The sequence below is a fragment of the Galleria mellonella genome, unplaced genomic scaffold, assembly GCF_026898425.1.
Source record: "Galleria mellonella isolate WM207_F2 unplaced genomic scaffold, CSIRO_AGI_GalMel_v1 utg63, whole genome shotgun sequence".
Classification (NCBI taxonomy): Eukaryota; Metazoa; Arthropoda; class Insecta; order Lepidoptera; family Pyralidae; genus Galleria; species Galleria mellonella.
The window spans coordinates 11,948,643-11,971,190 of record NW_026442130.1 but is presented as its reverse complement, the minus strand read 5'-3'; the positions used below and the strand labels follow the sequence as shown (position 1 = coordinate 11,971,190).

Genomic DNA, 22,548 nt, shown 5'->3' with positions numbered 1-22,548 from the left:
AGTGTTGCTAGAATAATTTGCAATATTTCTCTTTTTTATAATTTTGACAGGGGATAGTGACGTCTCCATCTTAAATATGTTGTCAAGTACATAGGATCAAATAGACCTAGGTAAAATCTGATCCGTCTAAATTTTTTTTAATATCAATATATCTTTTAAATGAATAGCATAGTGATGTCTACCCTGTATCTTACTAAGAGGTTCTATAACTTTGTATTTGGTCATAGAGTTGTTATCAGTGCCAAATAATATTATCCTTTCGTAATTTCATACCACGTTATTCTAAGATCGATATGCCTAGCGGTTTTATATAAAATGTCAATGCAAACTTTATAATATTTAACGTTAGTGTGCATGCAAATAACACTAATAAAAAGGGGTCAATTCTGATGTACCATTCTCTAAATATATCTATAAAATTAATATATTCTAAATTTATAGTTTAGCGAAAATATCAAATTACGGAATAGACATTAAAAATTAAACTTAATGTAGTTTTTTCTCGGTCAACTTTGTTATAAATTTAGTTGTTATAGGTCGTAGAATAATTATTTTTCATAAACAAACATATAATAAACTAAAATTAGGCAATGGAACATCAGAATTGACCCCTATGCCTTGTTTGTGCATATTTTGTTCTCTTTTGTGTTATTTCTGAATTAGTTTAAAGTAAACTTTTAGGCAGCTAACTATTACAATATCATATATGTATATAGGGTCATTGATCGTTTAATTCAACTTCACATGGTGGAATAATTAGTTAAATTGATGACTAATACCAATTAATAGTTTCCTTTAAAAGGGGGAAAAATTCGTAACTGGTAACACCGTAGGTATACATTGATACCTATTGGTACAACATTTTTAAAACAGCCTAAAGTATAATATTTCTAAATCACGAAAAAAAAATTAACTCTTTTGAGTCTGCCTTTTCATTCTATATTTATGACTGCGTGTTCTACCGCTTATACAACGGATTGTGCTCAGAGGAATTATTCAATATGATGCCTACGGCCACTTTCTATCATCGTACGGCTCGCCATCGACAGGGAGTTCACCCTCATACCTTACAGCCTAAATGGTCGCGTACAACGCGGTTTCAGAGATGCTTTCTCCCACGAACACTCAGGTTATGGAATGAGCTCTCTGCCGAGGTTTTCCCGAAAGACTACAGCATGGGGTTCTTCAAAAGGGGTAAAGAGGTTTCTTCAGGGTCGGCAACGCGCGCGTAATACCTCTGGTATTGCAGGCGTTCATAGGCGACAGTAACCGCTTATCATCAGGTGGGCCGTATGCTTGTTTGCCACCTCAGTGGTATAAAAAAAAAATTACTTATGAATATACGTACAAATATGATCCTATATAGTTTAATTTATATGATAATATAACAAGTAACTTATTAATAAAGGGAACCATACGCAAAGCACAATTACTAGATATTAAAACATAGATTCTAATCAACAATAATGCTGATATATACGAGCAATTACAGTATTTTACGCTTCGTTTTAAAAATCAACGTATTTAAATATATTGGTTTCCAAAACTATTATACTTTATAATTTGTTTCGTCACAAAGTGTGAGATAAATTGGTGCGATTAAAAAATATTTGAACATTACATACTTACAAATGTATGCGAACTAGTCAATGTAAAGATTTTTAATCTGACAACAACTATATTAACATTTAACACGTTAACCAGGTAATGTCGAATGAAACCGATTCATTCGATTCTAAATTAAGCAAATGTTTTATCATCGATTAATCGATTTATTATAAGATCGAAATGTGATTTATGTTTTAATCCCGTCGCGGTATAGTGTAAATAAGATATTATTTATCTGTCCGATTAAGTATAGAGATATTTTTGTCAAACAAATTTGACAAATAAAATGTTATATTGAATAATATGGTGGTTTTATTTCTAAGCTTTTTACACCTAAAGTCAGCACATCGATTTTCCTTAGGTATATCCTTTGACTACGAATAAAACCAAGGTTTTCAGATCGAAAGATATTTTAAGATTGAATCCTAGCGTAAACACCTTGAATTTTTTAGTTATGAATTGGAATTATTCATAATTTTAGAACTGTGAGTCGCCTTTTACAAGCTGATTACCTATTTAATACTGTATGATCATTTAATGATCGATTGCTAATTGTCAAAAATAATGATATGTAACATTGAGGTCAAAAAAGGGAGAAAATGTTAGGACACTTGATAGGACGAACCTATGAACATTAATAGAAGGAAGGAGGGGAAGAGGGAGACTAAACCATAGTTACATCAGGCAGATTAAGGAAAAAGTTGGTATTGTGTCGTATTAAAATGAGGAAACTCGCTGAACCGACCAGAGCGCAGCTCTTAAATATATAATAGGAAATGAAAAATAATATGTAACATTATCGCTTCCGAACCATTAAATTGGTTACTTTTATTTGACAAAACATGACTAGTGATTAAGTAGCAAAAAGAGAGAACTAATAAAGTAAATAGTGATAAATATAATTCATAATACCAGGTGCTTTTATTTTCAATCTGCTGCAAAGGCGGTACCAACGTTTATTGCTATTTTCTCGCTAATCTCTCTTACTTATTACAAAACATGTAACAAATTAAGATTGACAGTAAAAATCAAACAATTTTCGACTATTGCACACTGCAACATACGTAATCAGGGGGAGGGGGGCGGTAAGTGTCAGAGGTCTTCATGCGTATAGAAGACGGCCTACATCTACTTAGCCTACTTGACATCAGAAGTTTTTTTTTATGGGTGAAAATGGAATGGTCGGGGTTACCATTCCATTTTCACCTATATATTTTTGTGCTATCGGTATACACTGGCGAGATACTAGTGTGAGATGGTATGTGAGGATGGAAGCATGTCACTTGGATCATCATTACGAATTCAAGTAGAATTAACCACGATGGGTTGGGGGGGGGGGGGGATATTGTTAGCAAATAGGGCTATTACACTCCATTACTAACAATCCCTTTTCCCCTGACATTAGAGTTGCTACCCTCACACGATTACTAGAGTTTGCAGTAGTATTTAATTACAGTCTTGCTAAATTGGGTTTTTCCCCAAATTTTTCTGTTCGCGAAATTTTGGAGAAATGAAGTTTTTGGAGAAATTTGGGTTTATCTTTAAATTTTTAAAGATATAGAAACGCGTCTTTTTTGTCGTTCGTTTTGTGAGCTATGGCAAAACGTAATGAAAACCGATACTAGTTTGTGATTGGCTAAACCAATATCGTAAACAAAATTCTATCGATTTGTAGAAAAAAATATGTGATATATAAGTTAAAATAAAAAAAATTCTTTCTGGCAACTCGGATTGATTTGCCTTCAAATGTTTCAATTATCTCTATCACATTTTATACCGGATTCATTCTTGTATGCGTATTATCAAGCCCACTTTAGCCCAGGAGTGCAAAGATGGTGAGGCATTAGGGAGAAAGCGCCGATTTTTACACTCTGGATGAACAACATCCGGATTTTAAATTTCAGTGCTAAAATCAATTAATTGCATAATTATCCTGAGCCAGGAAGTCTGGCCCTTTAAAAGAGGCTTATACACACTCTCAGATATGTTTTTGCGAAGCTTTGCTTGCTTCTTGCATTGGGTATTACATGATTCTGTGATGGGCACAGTCACATAACCTTCAAGAAAAGAGCATATTCCTTTTTAAAAGGCCGGCAGCACACCTGCAATGCCGTAGGTGTTGTGGGTGACCATGGGCGGCGGTAGTCACTTACCATCAGGTGAGCCGCATGCTCGTTTGCCCCCTGTGTTGTAAAAAAAAAAAAAAAAAGTCCACCTGGTTTCCCGTTCTAAATATGCTAATGATTATAATCCTTCACAGTCTGTCCATTTTTCCTTGTTATCCTTGCTTGTCATCCATTCTTACATTTAGCATTCGGACACACAATATATGTATATTCATGAAGTAATCTAGAACCTAATTTAAGGCCAAAAATTGATATGAGTACATAGATTACCACTTTCCATCAGATGAGTCGTTGGCTTGTTTGCCATTCTAAATTGCATAAAAAACGCGATTGTGGCTTTGGTAGGGGCAAAATTTCCCTTTGCTTCAGCCGCGTACTTGCATGGACATTGTGTGCGTTGAAGTGTCAATATTTTCTATTCTTTTTTAATTAATGATTATAGACTGGTAACCCCGCCTGTATTTTTTTTAATAGATGACATTAAAATGGTGACTCTGCTTGCACTATTGGTATACGCTGGCGGTAACAGTAAGAAATAATAGGAAGTGAAGATGAACACAGGTCAGTTAATCCATCGTGATGAATTACACACGAATAACTACGATAGTTTTCTCTGGAAAATCGCGTTGTAGTCGATCTGATAGGGTGTTTTTCTAGCAATGGGCTGTTAGACCTCATTACTAACTATCCCTTTTCCTGCCTCGCCTTTATTATCGGTGGGAATGAAAACAGATCAGTTAGCTCATGGTAACGAATTCATCAAGACTTAATCACGATGGTTTCCTGGAGAGACCGCGTGAAGTTGATCTGACAGAGTATATTGCTAGCAATTGGACCGCTAGGCCCGTTCCCAATCCTTTTCCTCCAATATTTAGTATTATGTACGATACCTCTGTACTCTATAAATTCACTGCCATATCCCACCCTTTAAACCGAAACAGCCATGCAAAACAGAACTGGTTCACGGTAGAAACACCAATGAGACAGAGTTGCGCAAGCAAACGACTTTTGTACAAAGTCTCCCACAGAGAGGATACAAAGGAATAACACCTGAGTTCTCAGAATTGGCAATGCATGGGAGGTATCATAGGCGAAACAGTATACTCTGTTATGTCCATGGTACTGCCCATGTCTATAGGCGACGGTTACCACTTTCCATTAGGTGGGCCGTCAGCTTGTTTGCCATTCTTAAGTTGCATAAAAAAAATGTACGACAGGTAAAAAAGTACGCCGAGGATTGTCCACCGCCTACACGGGCCATTAACATCTTCTCTTGAGAACTTTTTCATTGGAGTGTAAAGCAAAACAAATTGACAATGATAAATAAACATCCGTGTGAAGTGTAAAAAATAACAAACAAAGAAACGTAAGCAAAAACTTTCGATTTCATTTAAATAAATATAATTGTTACTAGTTGTGCTCTTGACTTAGTCCACGTGATTAAGATGTATTGATTTACAGATATATGTGTAAATTCTATGTACTCCAGCTTAATTACTATATGGGGGAAGGGATTCTTAGTAATGCAGACTGCCACGCCCATTGCTAGCAATATAGCGTATAGGGTCTTTTTTTTTATGCGTGAAAATGACATGGTTACTCCGCCTGCGCTATCGGTATACACTAGCGGGGTACCAGTGAGCGATGATAGGTAAGGATGAAAAGGCAGGTCATGGGCTAACGCCCATTGTGACGAATTCAATGATAAATTGGTCACGATAGTTTTCAGGGGGAACCGCGTGGAGGTCGACCTGATAGGGTATATTGATAGCAATGGGAACTAAACTCCTCTATACTAACAATCCCTTCAGGTCAGGTCGACTTCCAGCAATCTCCCCTGGAAACCATCGTGCTGATAGTACAGGCGTAGTTACCTGTCCATTATCATCCCATAAAAAAAAACTACGTGACAAAAATTTATGACAATTCGTTGAGCCATTAGGACGTCGAGAGATAAAAAAAAACAAATAAACTTTACTTAGTAGTAGTCTATACTAACTTCAGTAAATTAATTTTCATTACAGGTATTATATATTTTCTAAATAAAAGATTCGTTATTATCTAACGGTTTTTTTAATGGGTGAAAACGGAACGGTAACCTCGTCTACGTTATCGCAATACGCTAGTGGGGTACCAGTGATAGATGAGGGAGGGATTGTTAACAATGAGTTTAAAAAAACCTATTAGCAATTTTACATATTTTTTTAAATATCAATTTACCCTATAGGTCTAGGTAGAGGAATACCGGTGAGTTGGCCCAATATGACGATTTCGACAAGAATTATGGTAACCACGATGGTTTCAAGGGGGAATCACGTAAAAGTTAACCAGATAGGGTATATTGCCAGTTATGAGGCTGTTAAATCACATAACTAATAATCCCTTTCTCCCCTTAGATATTTACTATGGGTACCATTGAAAATCAATAAACACCTATATATTCCTAGAATCCATAAGCAATTTTGTTTACTTAAAACCTGGATTAGATAAACATCTTATAAAGTGAATTTTAGTTGAATACATAAAATAGTTTATGTAATTTTTGTATTGAGTATGGTTTTGAAAAACTCGATTTTAGTTTTATACTTGACATAGGTGGGGCTGATAATAAAATAACTGTAGTCCCTGATGGGGGAGTCAGATATTTTGACAATGTTGTGAACATAGTACTGGATATATCGACATTTTGCCAGGGGGTCGTAATCCAGATTAATTTGGTTTGGCAACATTTTCTATCATCGGAGCGGGGGGAAAAATATTTCAAAATTTATAATCGTACCATAAATTTTGAAATATTCTGTTTACTAAATTATCGCACGTGAGAATCCAACACGGTGCTTCATACGTACGTTATCACTGTTTTATGAAGGTCGTTGAAAGTAGGTATATCTGCATAGAGACAGGTAGGTACAAACAACACAATTGTGTACTACACAGTTATGTTTAAAGTAAATTACAATTGAAGATGAAAATTTTTCACAGAAATATGACCACTTTAGGCAATTTCCAAAAAATGATGGCGTGTCAAACGTAGGTTGTGTCAAAGCAACGGATGTATGCAGTTAAGAAAAGGGGATTAATGATAATCACTCCATTACCTAACTACGGTGGCATCTGGGAGGGGTTAAAGAAGCTCGCTGGGAGACCACTTTCAGTTTCTACCTTTGGTCCGCTTAGTAAACACGCGTCGGGCATTATGCAATGAACGTCTTTGCCGGTCGGCGCCCGCATTTGCATGGCACACTTTTCTGACGCGGACGAGTATTCAAATAAAAAAAAAATTACTAACCCATTGGAATTACATAAATTCTTATGACATAATCATTAATTTTAGGTCACGGTTATGGTCTGACGATAGGTATTATTGATAAGATCGATTTAAAAATTATTCGCGCTTTTTCGGAGAATTTAAGCGTTGCAATTCGAAAGTTGAATTTTAAATTTTAAAACAATCTATTAATGAGTTTATTTGTCGTAAAAAGTTGTGATACTTTTTTAAATTTCTGTACTTAGAAATGGTGTGCAGGACGCATTATTATTCGGTTGTGTTCAAATGTGAAGTGCGAATTTCAGTGAAGTTGAATTTTTGAAACACCATCTGTCGCAAAGTAAGTATACCTAGTTATCTGCTCACACTTTTATACTATTTTGTAATAATTACCGTTCATGATTTTTTTAAAAACAGTAATGTTAACAATCAATCATACGGCTTGTCTGATGGCAAGCGGTTACTGCAGCCAATGAACGACTGCAGATGACTCTCATGTTGTCGACCCTTGTGTCACTCACCCTTGAAGAGTAAATTAATGGTTTAAATTTAAAGCGTTAATAACAATTACCAAACATACTAATAAACTGATATAATACAGCAACATAATCTATGGCCACGAGTCTTTGTAATTTAGGTATATTTATATACATAATTAACGTTCGTTTTGAAATTTTAAATTATATCTATTTATTATATTTATTTTAATAAAAGACTTGTTTTCTATTCTATTCATTCTGATTTATGGGGTAAAGAAAGAAAGAAAAAATTATTTTAATGTACCAAACAGTGAGCACATGTCTATTATTTTGAAATTAACAGAATTTTTTGTTCTACCTGTGTTCCTATCAAGAAGTAGCTATGTTAGCATGGTTTCGGTTTGAAGATTGAAATATGACAGTGAATTTAGCAAGTACAATATAGAGGCCAGAAATAACACCGTATTGATCATCATACCATGGACATCACAGAATGTCCATGTTTATAGGCGACGGTTACCGCTTTCCATCAAGTGGGCTGGCTTGTTGTTTTTTTAAATATTTTTCTTTACCAAAATCCAATTTTTCAACGGTAGTTTAGTATATATATAAAATATTATTACACGATTAACGTTTTACTTTGCTAGTAGAGAACATTTCAAAATAACCGGTCAGAAACTTGACAGGTACCTAATTGTTATGTTGCCCATACTTCGTTATGCACTTTCTTGGGATCCCACTACTGGGCACAACCCTATCTCCATAAGAAATGAATATATCCTACTATGCTACGCTGGCCAAACGGATTGGAATAGCATTTCATTTCAAATTTTTCCTCTCTTGCACTAATGTTATATGCTTTGTTCGCTTAAGCAACTCCTATGGAGTTCTTACTACACAGACAGACGTCTGTTTTAGGCATAAATGGATTTAGAATCTGTTTTTATATTTTTTATGTTACTTATAAAGGCAAACAAGCCAGCCCACTTGATGGAAAGCGGTAACCGTCGCCTATAAACATGAACAGTACCATGAACATAACAGAGTATACTGTTTCGCCCATGATACCCCCCATGCGTTGTCATTCCTGAGGACTCAGATGTTAATCCTCTGTACTCAGTAAATTCACGCCATATCCCACCCTTCAAACCGAAACACAGCCATGCAAACAACCGCTTCACGGTTGCAACACGAATGGGACAGAGGTACCCAAGCAATCGACTTTTGTACAAAGTCTCCCTCTGGTAAGCTTCCCCTGTAGACTGCCATAAGAAACGGTCCTGAGCCACCCGCATCCACTGACTTCCTGCAATGCACTTGTGGTCGTCACTCCATCTAGTGGGGTTCGTTCTACAGTGCCCGTACGGGGTTGCCACTCAAGAAACATCCTTTCCTATAGGTTGTCGATTCTTCGAGCTATGTGACCAGTCTATTGCTATTTCATCTTGCTTTTCCTTAGGGCTACTTCGTGTTATGTCGGGATATGTGCTAATCTGCATACTGGATTATGATTTTTTAATATTATTATTTCAGCCGTTAACTGTCCACTGTTGGACATAAGCCTTCCCCATAAGGGGAGTTTTTGCCAGTCGTTGCCACGCTTAGCAGGCGGGTTGGCAACCGCAGTTAGGCTTTTAGAAACGTTTTAAGAGGGACGCTGCTGCCCATCCCTCGCCCTCCCTTAGTCGACTCTTACGACACCCACGGGAAAGGAAGGAGTGGGCTATTCTTGCTGGGATTACACAAATTATGAATACTGTATCCATAATATTTTTTGTTATTTACTTAATGTTATGTTTTAAGTCACCGTATGAGTCGCATAATTTTCTGTATAATTTATTTTATGTCTCACTTATTATGTAATGAAACAAGGAATATTTGACGGCTATCAAGTTATAATTAGAGAACTTAAGAAATGCTATTTGTTTAAGTAGATGTTGAGTAAAACAGCATTGACGGATTTTTCATTAAAAAATTAAGCAAATAGATTACGGAATGATTTCTAAACGGAAGTAGGTGTCAAAATTGTTAGAAAAATTATATGGTTTTAAGATTTTGAGATCAGTGTGTTATGATTACATACGTATATGCATATACATCACGCCTGACTCTCAGGGTACGCAGAAAATGTAGAACACTAAATATTTCCATTCAGAGGCTTTTCGTTTACTCTGTACTATACAATAGAAATGATCTTTATTCCAATAGACTTGTTTATAAATTCTTTTAAATCGTAAATTTTTTTCTGATTCTGTTGCTGAGTTCTAAATGTCGTTATCTGCTGAGAAGAACTCTTCTCAGCAGTGACGTTGAGTCACTACTGAGAAGAGTTCTTCTCAGCAGTGACTCGTTTTAAAATTTTATGTATAAGATAATTTTACATTTGTATGGGTACTGTGTCCCATGTAGTCCACACGGGAAAGGAAGGGCTGGCATAGAATAGGCTACCCCTTCCTTTCCCGTGGGTGTCGTAAGAATCTAACTAAGAGAGGGCGAGGGATGAGCAGCAGCGTCCCTCTGAAAACATCTCTAAAGCCTGACAGCGGTTGCCAATCCGCATGCCAAGTGTGGCAACTACTGGTAAACTACTTACGTTCAGCAGTGGACAGTTAAAGGCTGATATGATGATGATGAGTTCTGTGACTATAATTAGCATTAAGCTCAATTTATATTTATTATTTAATGAAAAACAAACAAGCAAACGTAAGTACACCAGTCCCCACAACAGCACTCGTTCACGAGAATGACAGAGTAGTTTTTTTAATTGTTGATAATGCAATGGTAACCCCGACTGAGCTAACGGTATTCGTTGGAGGGGCACAAGTGAAGGATGATAAGTGAGAATGAATAGGTAGGTAAGTTAACCCTTTGTAATGAATACAACTGGAATTCAACATGGCGATGGTTCCACGTAGAGGTTGACCTGACAGGATATATTGTTAGCAATGGGACTGGTAATTCACATAATTAACAATCCCTTCCCTCCCCGACAGAGGAGCTAGCCATCAGCTATATTTATTAAACTATTCTGACAAGCTTGCCTTTGACATATTTACGATTATTTTCTAGAGTGCAGAGGGGGGGGGGGGGGAGTATGTATACGGTAAATGGAAATCTCTTATTCTAACAAAAATACTCATGTCAATAAAACATATGCAAATAACAATATTACATTATTACTATTTGAATCATTTAATCGATACAGTTTAAGTAAAAACAAGATAATATCCGGCATCTAATCGGACAGTTAATTTACGATCGAATAGGCCGGATACTGAATAGTTGTTGTATATCCGTTTCGTCTCTAATTATGGTACATTAAATTCTTTAAGTTACTATTAACTGTTTCTTTATCTAAGAATAAAGGTATAACTTTAAAATTATTTTTACGAAACTATGAAAATGCACGAAGTAAGAGATAAGGTTATGTGCTTAACTACTATTATATAGTTAAGCACATAACCTTATCTATACTATATATATAAGTTTAAACTTAATAAATTGTTGAAAATCTTTGAAGGGAGGTTATGTAAAAAAAGGTAACAATTACTCTGTATTTGTATTTTTGTGTATGGTAACATTATTTTATTTCCCGCGTTTCGGCACCATAAATTATTTGGAATGATAAATTTAACCTTTTTTTTTATTTTTTTTCAATACGTTGACACCTTATTCACACAATAAAAAACAGACACAAAGACAAAAGCAGCAAAAAACGCGGGAAATAAAATAATGTTGCCACACACAAAAAGTACAAATACAATAATTACCTTTTTTAAGATCTACTTGTGTAGAAATATAGACCTTTGCAATTTAATTTTCTCTGTCTACTTTGTAAGGGATCTAGCGTGAATGTAGAAAGACTTTTATTAAGTTATTTGTTAATAGTATTATTACTCTAATTGAAATCATAGCGAGATCAACGTCATGCTCTGTTTCTTAACCAACGGGTATGTTGTAATACAGAGAAAATAACTAACTTAGATGTAATGAGATGGCATGTCGTAGAACTTGACATGTTTTGGGAATTACATAATTGTTGTAATGATTCCAGTAAGCAAAAATAATTGTGTGCACGCGGTGCGACCTATTGCGAACGATGGCGTTTGTGAGTGCTTTTTTAATGGGATTAAAAAGAAATGGGGGACCCACGCAATTAGTATACGCCGCAGAGCATAATAGTAGGCGAGTCAGATCAGTTAGTCCACTGTGGCTAATTTATCAGATATTACCACAGTAGTTTCCAGGTAGGACCGCGTGGAGGTCGACCTAATATAGTATATTGTTAGCGATGGGGTCATTGGTCCACAAAAATACCTGCCGTGTGGTCCCAGCATAGAATGGGACACTCCTTCCTTTCCCGTGAGCGTCGTAAGAGGCGGTTAACGAACTTAACGTCGAGGGCTGGGCAGCAACGTCCCTCTTCTGGTGAGTATCGTAAGAGGCGATTAAGCAAACTTACTGGTCGTAGAATGAGCAGCAGCGTCCATCTTAAAACATCACCAAAAGCTAAATTGCGGTTGCTAATCCACCTGTCAAGCGTGGCAACTACTGGCAAAACCTTCGGAGGCTTATGTCCAGCAGTGGACAGTTGACGATAAATATGATGATGCATGTTACATGCTTAAACATATTATTGCATAAGAACTTAATACCTATTGATAAGTATTGAATTTTAACTCCTGAAACACAGGTTTTTTTTCATACCTACCTCGGGAGTTAGGGACTTCAAACTATATTGTAACAAAGAGTGAAATAAAGATTATTTATTATTATTGAATAGAAAAACTTGTACATTTAGTTTATATTATACTATATGAATGTATTTTTATATTTTACTGTTATAATATAATTGTAACTAAATATATCTGTATATGGAAGGTTATTAAAAAAAAATAAGAGGGGGAGGATAAGATAAATAGATGCCAAAATAATAAGTTTTTAGATTTTTTGTCCGTTTGTTTATGTGTATATTTGTTTTGGTATTACGTAAGAACTACGACTCTAAATTGGATGCGGTTTTCACATTTGTAGGTGCTGAAGATCTAACTAAATATCTAGTAGATGTTTTATCTTGATACGCCATTTAGAAGTGGTATGTATAATTTTTTTTTATACAACTTAGAATGGCAAACAAGTTGACAGCCCACCTGATGGAAAGTGGTAACCGTCGTCTATAGACATGAGCAGTACCATGGACATAACAGAGTATATTGTTTCGCCCATGATACCCCTCATGCGTTGCCATTCCTGAGGACTCGGGTGTTATTCCTCTGTACCCAGTAAATTCACGCCATATCCCACGCTTCAAACCGAAACACAGCCAAGCAAACACAACTGCTTCACGGTTGAAACACGAATGGGACAGAGGTACCCAAGCAATCGACTTTTGTATAAACTGTCCCTCTGGCATTGGTATAATTGGTTTATCTACTTCTAAAATTTATGTGTACGAAGTAACGTGAAAAAAATTACCTATTTATCCAATTTAAGAGCTGCGCTCTTGTCGGTGGAGCTCTTGCCACTCACCACGATTTAAAAAAGTTAGTGTCTAATAATTATATAAACAAATTCAGTTCAAGAACAATATCTATTATAATATTTAATATATAGATGTATTATATTTCAAAAGTAACTATCGACTTTCAATGCATGTACCTACATATTACAATCGTTCTTACTGTTTTTGAAGTAACGTAAAGAGGGCGGGCATGCATATTTTGCAAACAGTGTTTCGACCTCAATAGGGATAATGTACAATTCTGTTGCAACAACGAAAGAACTGGATCAGTCGCTCTCATTCACTTTTCATATTGAAGGTATAGGTATATTGCACTATATAAATACATTGGACCTGAATCTAAGGCTAAAGTTTCTACTTATCTCTTAACCTAATAGTTTGATAATTTGGTAAAATTATCAGAGAGAGATTTTGTACAAAAGTTGTTTTTTTTTTATTAGTCTAGTTATTAGTATAGTCTTTATTAAATAACAAATTACACCTAATTACATCTACTAGCCACCGAACTAGGCCTCGTCTGTATCTCAGTGGTTAGTTAAAAACTTCCTTTGACTTAAACATAAGTATTCATAAAAGATGTTACAATCTAAAACATAAACACTCATTTGCAATGTTCAATTTACTTCTGGTGCAACATTGTTAAATGTGGGTAGCGTCATATTATCTCTCTTACAATTACGATTACAGGTTTTTTTTATGGGTAAAAATGGTATGGTAACCCCGCCTGTGATAACGGGATACGCTGGCGGAGCACCAGTGAATGGTGATAGATGAGAATGAAAACAGGTCAGTTGGCCCATCATGATGAATTCATCAGGAATTAACCATGATAGTTTCCAGGGAGAACCGCGAGGAGGTCGACCTGGTTGGGTATATTGCTAGCAATGGGATTCTCAGTCTCCATTACTAACAATCCCTTTCCTCACTATTACGATTACAGTTTACCCACCCAATGTAAAATATTATTTGCTAGCCATTTTACTTTACATTCATTTTTCTTGGTTACCTCTTTTTTATGAATGATAATGGAATGATAACCCCTCCTGCGTTAGTACACGCCGGCAGGGCACCTGTGAGGGTTGATAGGTGAGGATGAAAAGGCAGGTCAGTTAGCCCATCGTGACGAATTCAACAATAAATTAGCCACGATGGCTTCCTGGGGGAACTGCGTGAAGGTCATCCTGATAAGGTATATTGATAGAAATGAGGACTAAAACCCATTTACTTCCCGCCGCTTGGGTACCTCTGTCCCACTCGTGTTTCTGGGGGAGAAGGGATTGTTCATAATGCGGACTACCAGTCTTATTGCTAGTAATATACCCTGGCAGGTCGGCCTACATGTTGTCCCCCTGGGAATCATCGTTCTGAATTCCTGGTATATTCATCACAATAAGCCAACTGCCTTTTCATTCTTACCTATCATCCCTCACTGGTGCTCCGCCAGTATATACCGTTAGCGCAGGCGGGGTTACCATTCTATTATCATTAGTTAAAACACTTGTCTTTCTATCGTGAAGCAGTTGTGTTTGCACGGCTGTGTTTCAGTTGGAAGGGTCGGATATTCCAGTGAATTTATAGGGTACAAAAGCATAACACCTTAGTCCTCAGGAATGGCAACGCATGGGGAGTATCATGGGCGAAACAGTATACTCTGTTATGTCTATGGTACTGCTCATGTCTATAGGCGACGGTTATCACTTTCCATCAGGTGGGCCGTCAGCTTGTTTGCCATTCTAAATTGCATAAAAAAATACTGTTTTATGTGATAGTGGTTTTAAAAGATGGACAAAGTTTTTAAAGTTATTGTTTTGGCATCTATTGTTCCCTTCATATTATTTTTTCTCAAATATCTTCTTTTATTTTATTATATAATACTTGTATACCGAATTTCATAATATTTGGTTAAACCCTTAAGAAGCTACATTACTACATTTATAATGTAGGAAGGATTGTTCAAGTCGCTGATTATTTTCAGACCAATAAGGTCGCCTTGTTGCACTTGTTTGTATTCGTTGCAACGTATATATCAAGTACAGTGCAAGTAATGCATGTTCTATTTATTTATCTTATAAACGTAACCAGAATATTTAATTATCTATTGTTTTGCGCAATGGCATTACCTTAAAAGGCGGGCAAAGAATATAAAACAACCCAGAACCACACGATCGGCAATTATCACCGAGGTTTCAGGTAGGTGGTTACATGAAACTTATCTACAAAGTGCTAGTAAAGTGCCAAGGAAACATCAACAACAATATGTCAATTTGATAAACAAAAATAAAATTATAGCATCCATTTTCGAATTCATGACTGCTTAGAAATTATTCGTGTAAAGCCCGATTCAGACAGAACGAAGCGGTAAGTAAGCCTTTATAGAGAGTTTGGGACAGACATAAACAGTACTAAGGATATATTGATAATAAAATACTTAATTTCAACAATTTCCTAATACCATCATCATCATGATCATCATTTTAGCTATTATTCGTCCACTGTTGGTCATAAGCCATTTCCTAATATATTAAGTAATAATCTTATTTTTTAAAATAACTATTTAAGCTATGTCATATTGATATGCAGTTATCTACTATCATTAACAAAATATTTTTTTTGTAAAAAGATTTAATTTTATTATTAACAATAAAAGGCCGGCAGCATACCTGCAATGCCGCTGGTGTTGTGGGTGATCATGGGCGGCGGTAGTCACTTACCATCAGGTGAGCCGCATGCTCGTTTGCCCCCTGTGTTGTAAAAAAAAAAAAAAAAAAAAAAAAAAAAAAAAAACGCTGAAAATATGATTATTATGGATTTATTATTTTCACCCAATGTTCCTTGCGAGTTAGATAAAAAAAAATGTCAGAAGTCAGAACTCTTTGTTGCTAATTATATACCTTTATTTATATTTTTTTTTATCTATATATATTACGCTATATGTACTTTACAGATATACATAATTTTTTATATGCTTTTGTACATTCACTTTTAATATAGATATACTGTTTCAGAGACTTGAATTCTCTATTATTTAACAGTCTTTCTTCATTATAATATCCACTTCCTTATTATCTGTTTATTATAATATTTAAATAACGTTTATAATTTAAAAATAAAATTTAAATAAACAGTTTTAGTATTATAATTAACTAACTGTACAAGTAAAATTATAGTATATATTAGATATATATTATATCACTTACTTAAGTACAAAGCGCAGCGTTATGTCTGAATCGGTCCTAAAATACAATTGCGAAGGTGTATTATTCATGTATAGACAAAAAGGCATTAGCCAACAAGTACGGATAATGGCATAAGTTATTATTATCCGCTCCTAAATATGGCATCTTGAGATAAATCCAATGGATATTTGGCTTACTGTCGCTGTTTGCGACACCACCGGATTATACGAAGGCCGATATTTAGGGTATATACCTATATTTTTAGGGTTCCTTTTAAAGTTTTAGACTGACGTGACTTTTAGACTGAGATTTGGTCGGATCATATCTTCTTTTGATAAGAAGTGAACAGATTTCTGGACCGATGTGCATGACTTTATTGACAGTTCATTAGTAGATCCGATCATGTTATTTCTCTTAAAAATGTAGTCCTAATAAAAATAAAGTACTAATTAAAATAGTAAATATTACTTATAAGAACGATGAAAAATATATTAAAAGTGTCTAAAATCTAGTTTTTTTTTTTATACGACTTAGTATGGCAAACAAGCTGACGGCCCACCTGATGGAAAGTGGTAACCGTCGCCTATAGACATGAGTAGTACCATGGACATAATCAAATTTATATCTATGTTAAGCCATGAATCGTTTTCACATTTGCGTAATGACTCAATTGATCGTATTTATTGAATATATATATATATATATATATATATATATATATATATATATATATATATATATATAGGAGTATTTATTTACTTATTAAATTTATTTATTTATATTATATTGTACACACTAGTAATGTGCCACATGTCAGTGTGTAGAGCGATGTACAATATTGTAACAATTTTCAAACAAAAGAACTAGACAAGCTTAACTCTATACGTAACTAATTACATCATATCAGCCATATATATACACACGTATGTATATACATATACATAAATAAATATTTCCCTTAAAAACTGTGAAGCTTCATAAAAAGCAACCTACTTTAACTCACCAGATGGAGACTTTGTACAAAAGTCGATTTTTTGGGTACCTCTGTCCAATTCGTGTTTCTACCGTGAAGCAATTGTGTTTGCATGGCTGTGTTTCGGTTTGAAGGGTGGGATATGGCGTGAATTTACAGGGTACAGAGAAATAACACCTGAGTCCTCAGGAATGGCAACACATGGTGGGTATCATAGGCGAAACAGTATACTCTGTTATGTCCATGGTACTGCTCATGTCTATAGTCAACGGTTACCACTTTCCATTAGGTGGGCCGTCAGCTTGTTTGCCATTCTAAGTTGTATAAAAAAAAATTTTTTTTGGATAACAGTATTTTAATATATTCGTTATTGGGCCAAAATATAGATATTGTAACTAAAATATTATAGGTATTACTACATATTTCTCACTCCTAGTTTTAAACCACTAAGTACTAATATTGTTTAAAAAAAATTGTATCATTTCAAATTAAATCGAACAGGAGAATACGCGGTTTGTATGAAATATCAATTTTATGGTATTCTGACCTTTGAATCTTTTTTGGTGAAAGTTATTCAGTTTCATAAGTAGTAAGTGGTTGTTGGACTGTTATATCCCTTGTGTAAACCACATTGTTAACACATGAAAACTGTTTTTGTTACTTATAATAATTTAAATATATATATATATATATATATATATATATATATATATATATATATATATATATATATATATATATATATACATACATACTTATATATATATTTACATATATACATATATACATCATATATATACATACATACATACTTATATATAATATATATATATATATAAAATCATTCTTTTTATTACTATCAAGTTGTATTTTATTTATAAAATTTTAAATATTAAATTTTAAACAAAATACAGCTAAAAAGACTAACATTTTTGGTGCCGAATGAACCCGGTATTTTTATTGATATTAGCAGTGTGAAAATAAGTTTGTTTGTTACCTCTAGCGCAGTGTTTCCCAACCTTTTTTGTGCCATGCCCCACTTGAACATTTCTAAAATTTTTATGCCCCCATACATATTTTTTCCCGACAAAGTTTGCTTGACGACTCTAATCGCCCAGTTGATATTTTGGTAACGTCAAACGAAATTATACCTAATGAATATTTACAGCATTTTTTTAATTTACTTTTTTGTTTTTGGCACCGATATCGTACCGTTCGTTGCGTATCGTATCGTATCGATACTCGTAGCGTTGCATTTAAATGATCCGGAGTAAGAGGGTTAAAACCGCTTCGAGTCATTTTTTAATTATCCCCCCCCCCTAACTGTCAAATTGCCCCCCTGTACTACCTAGCGCCTTAATCTTAATAATACCCGGTCATGTGGATTAAGAGCGTTCACACTCAAAGAGTAGCAACGTCGTAATTAGCTGTCAACTTTAAAAAATAATTGAACAATTTCCAATAATTCAGTTTGATTATTTAAAAAGTAATGAAATAGTGAGCTAGAACGTTTATCATTAAATAATAGTTACTGAAACTTTGAACTTTACAGAAAGTATTTGAATAATTCCGAAGCAAAATCGTCATAGTCGTAGAATACTGACGGATCTAACAAAGATTACATATAAAGATCCGTCAGTATTCTACGTCTATGACGAAATATGAAGTAGGTGCAAAGTTTTTAATGATAGATTTATATGCAGCACATTATGTGATTAACTTTTTAGTTCTCTAGTAGAGCATTTTTTAAATGATCAATTAGAAATATTGAAAATTATTCACTTGTTTTTTAAAGTTGACAAACAATTGCTACGTTGCCGTATTTAGGTTAGTTAAAGTATGAACTTTCAATTTTTATGTAAATAATATTTAAGTATGAGCTTTTACATATAATATATTATAATATTTTGCTTAGCAGTGGATATTTTGCTCCGCAAACAAAATCAACAGCTATAATCGTCACAAATTTAATATGGAACTAGAGCAAACTTAATCGATTGTCAAAACTAAATTATATATCTGTCGGTCTTTGAGTTAGTAAAGAAAATAAAGTAAAAGGTATACGAGTAGGTATAAAATAGTCTTTAGTAACTTACTGCCTATATCAAAAGGGATTTGGGATGAAGAGATTTTTTAAATTGCTGAAAACACATCCCATAGCATTGTATTTAGTTCTTTTGTCATTGTAAATGTAATACCCGCGTAATCATTATCGTAATCGTAATAAATCATTATGACTGTTGAGTTTAGACGGTGTGAATTTTTGTTTCGTATAAATACACTTGTGAGTACTTACCTACCTACTCATGTATATATAATATGGATTTTTTTAACGGGTGAAGATGGAATGGTGCCCTCGCCTACGGTATCGGTATACGGGGGTACCAGTGAAGGGTGACAGGTGAGTTGGCCCATAGTGACCAATTGAACAAGAATTAACCACGATGGTTTCCAGGGGGAACCGCGTGGAGGTCGACCTAATAGAGTGTATTGCTAGCAATGGGGCTGTTAAATCTTATTACTAAAAATCGCTTTCCCCCCTATAATATGGATTTACAGCTTATATACCTTTACGAATAGACACTTATTTTTCTACACTCCGCGATTTCACAACTCATCTAAACTATGCTTAAAATATTTTAAAATCATCGATCCTAAATCATGTTCAATGACAACAACTTAAGTGTCATGATGACTGAGTGTTAACTATCTGTTTTTCTATACTTAATGACATAACATTTGATATTCAGATACGTTTATGATTGACAACTCCGCTATTCTTTGAATTTAACCCATAATTATTATGTATAGAATAGAGGAAATTCGATTTATAAAGCTTTCTAAGCGTATTGTTCCAATAGGTGTTACATAGATAGGGTTGTTAGATGTAATTCGTGGGTTTCCCTAAATGTCAAATATTTTCTCTCCAAATCGATACGATTCTTGCACTTTTACCCAATCATAAATTTGTAATCCTTTTTCATTACGTTTTGTCATATAATCATCATGCTAACGAAGAAAAATAGCATGCCTTCTCTACGCTTAACTCCAATTACCCTGTTTTGCTATTTTCTGTATTTATAATTAGTTTGCTAATGTAATCTTTTGGAGGAAACAAAGAGTATCTATCTGTTTATCTTCTTACTGTTGTACAGTATGCAAATACCAAAACAAAAAAAATATCCAAAATTCTCCCCATTTTCTTGTAAATCCATTTCATTTTTCTGCAAATATTTCTTCAAGAATTCCATTCCTCCAAAATTATGCGATCACAAAAATTTTTACCCCAAAGTTGCGGAAAAAATACAAACCTGGCAACACTACGCTGTACAGAAATGTTAGTATTGTGTAATAAGTTACAGTGACAGTCGAAAAACATCTTAATATTTTACATTGTCTTTGTTCTCAAATTATATTCACTGTGTAATTTCCATTTAAATTTGATATCGTGAAACTAATGAAACAATTTAGATAAGCAACAATTGTGTTCACACAGACATTTCTTTCTGTTGCTTGCACTGAAAATTATTTTATTACGACTTTATATTTTTAAATGATTTCTAAACGGAAGAGATTACGTGACCATGTTATTCAATTTTGTACCGATTTTTATGATTCATTTGATAGTCATCAGTGTATATTCCTATATTGATTTCATATAATTATGTAATTTTTGCTGCTGTTTTTTTTTACACAAAAAAATTGTGCTTATTGCAATAATAATAAATAATTTTCATTCAAATAAGCATTTTTTAATCGTCGTTTTTTTATGAATCTACTGCGTAGTTCGGAATGCAATTTCTGCTGAGAAGAACGAGCAAGAACACAGCTATTAGTTTAAAAAAAGGTTTAAACAAAAAAAATATGAATGGATAAAATGACTATCACAATTTTTGCATTGAGAAGAAGATAGAAAATAAAAAGATACACTCAATCACAGTAATCTTGAATTATTTATTGTGTTTATAAATATCGCGATTTAATATATCCCGTGGGATATTCGTTGACCGGGATAACAAGCTTATGGACCGGGATAAGGAATGGAGAGGGGCTCCATTCCACGTAATACGTGTAAACCAAATTTCATAGGGATTGGGTAAGCCGTTAAGGCGCTATTAGGTGACAAACAAACAAACTCACATTTTACATTTATAATATTAGTAAAAATTTGATATGTAAACAAATAAATATAAAGACTTGGAACTCGGGCGATTGTTATGATTTGTTATAAATTTCTTGTTATAACAACGTAATTTCAACAAAGTACACATATCAACGGTGATGTTTGAAGTAACTCGATACATTATCTGGACGTTTTTAAACATGATTTCAAATATTTGGAAATTAAGTTGTCTGTTTTAGAATTGGGTGTAATGTTCGTGGCATGGCGTAGGTATTTTTTTTTATGGGTGAAAATTGTATGGTAACCCCGCCTGTGGGAGCCTAACGTGCATGTGGCTCATCTGACGGTAAGTGACTACCGCCGCCCAGGAGGGAAAGGGATAGTTAGCAATGGAGTTTGACAGCCTCATTGCTAACAATATGCCCTATTAGATTGACCTCCACGCGGTTCTCCCTGGAAACCATTGTGATTAAATCTAGTGGAATTCATCACTGGTGCTCTGCCAGCGTATACCGATAGCGCGGGTTGGGTTACCATTCCATTATCACCCATTAAAAAAAAAACTACCACATTACATGATCACCCACAATACCAATGCATAAAATATAATCATTACTATTTGATAACAAAATTGTTTTTAAAAATAAAACAGTTTAAAGTTTAACCTAACTTTTACTAATATAACTAGGTATATGTACATATGCATATAGGTAGGTAGGCATAGGCTAGGTATATGTATATAGGAATATGTTCATTGACCAGGATAAAAAGTAGCCTATGTCCTTCTCCATCCTATATAGCACGTTTGTACCAAATTAATGATTGCTTAAGGTGTTTAGGCACTAACAGGTAACAAACAGACTATTCACTACACTATTTATAGATTACGTACTTGTGTTAATTTTAAATTCAAGTCTAACATTCGCTAATTTGATAGTTTAAACCTGAATAATTTTGAATAACATTTAGGTAATCGGTATGTTATATATGGGAACCTTGTTCAATTAATTTATGACTAGGCATACCTATATTTGGTATTGTCAAATTTAAGATAATTTTTTAAGAAATTCTTTTTTAAAAATAGCCTGTGTTATTAAACTTGACTTACTGCTCGTTCACTTAATACGTTATATGTAAGTTATAAAGAAGATATTTTACAGTTTATATTCATAAAGTACCTTTTTTTATTTTGGCATGTGTATCTTAACAAATTGTTAACTGATTTTAATTATTATTTCTAATTGAAAAGAAAATCATTTATGTAAAGAGTAAAG

At 34.2% G+C, this 22,548-nt stretch overlaps 1 protein-coding gene across 2 annotated transcripts in view; it reads left to right on the top strand.

Moving 5' to 3' along the window:
* Positions 1–6,910: 6,910 nt before the first annotated feature.
* The window catches only part of LOC113521870 (uncharacterized), a 101,292-nt gene continuing 85,654 nt past the window's right edge, over positions 6,911–22,548 (top strand). For both annotated transcript variants that reach the window (XM_031909945.2, XM_031909946.2), the window contains exon 1: positions 6,911–7,342. The gene's annotated coding sequence lies outside the window, so the exon portion shown is untranslated. The remainder of the gene's footprint in view (positions 7,343–22,548) is intronic.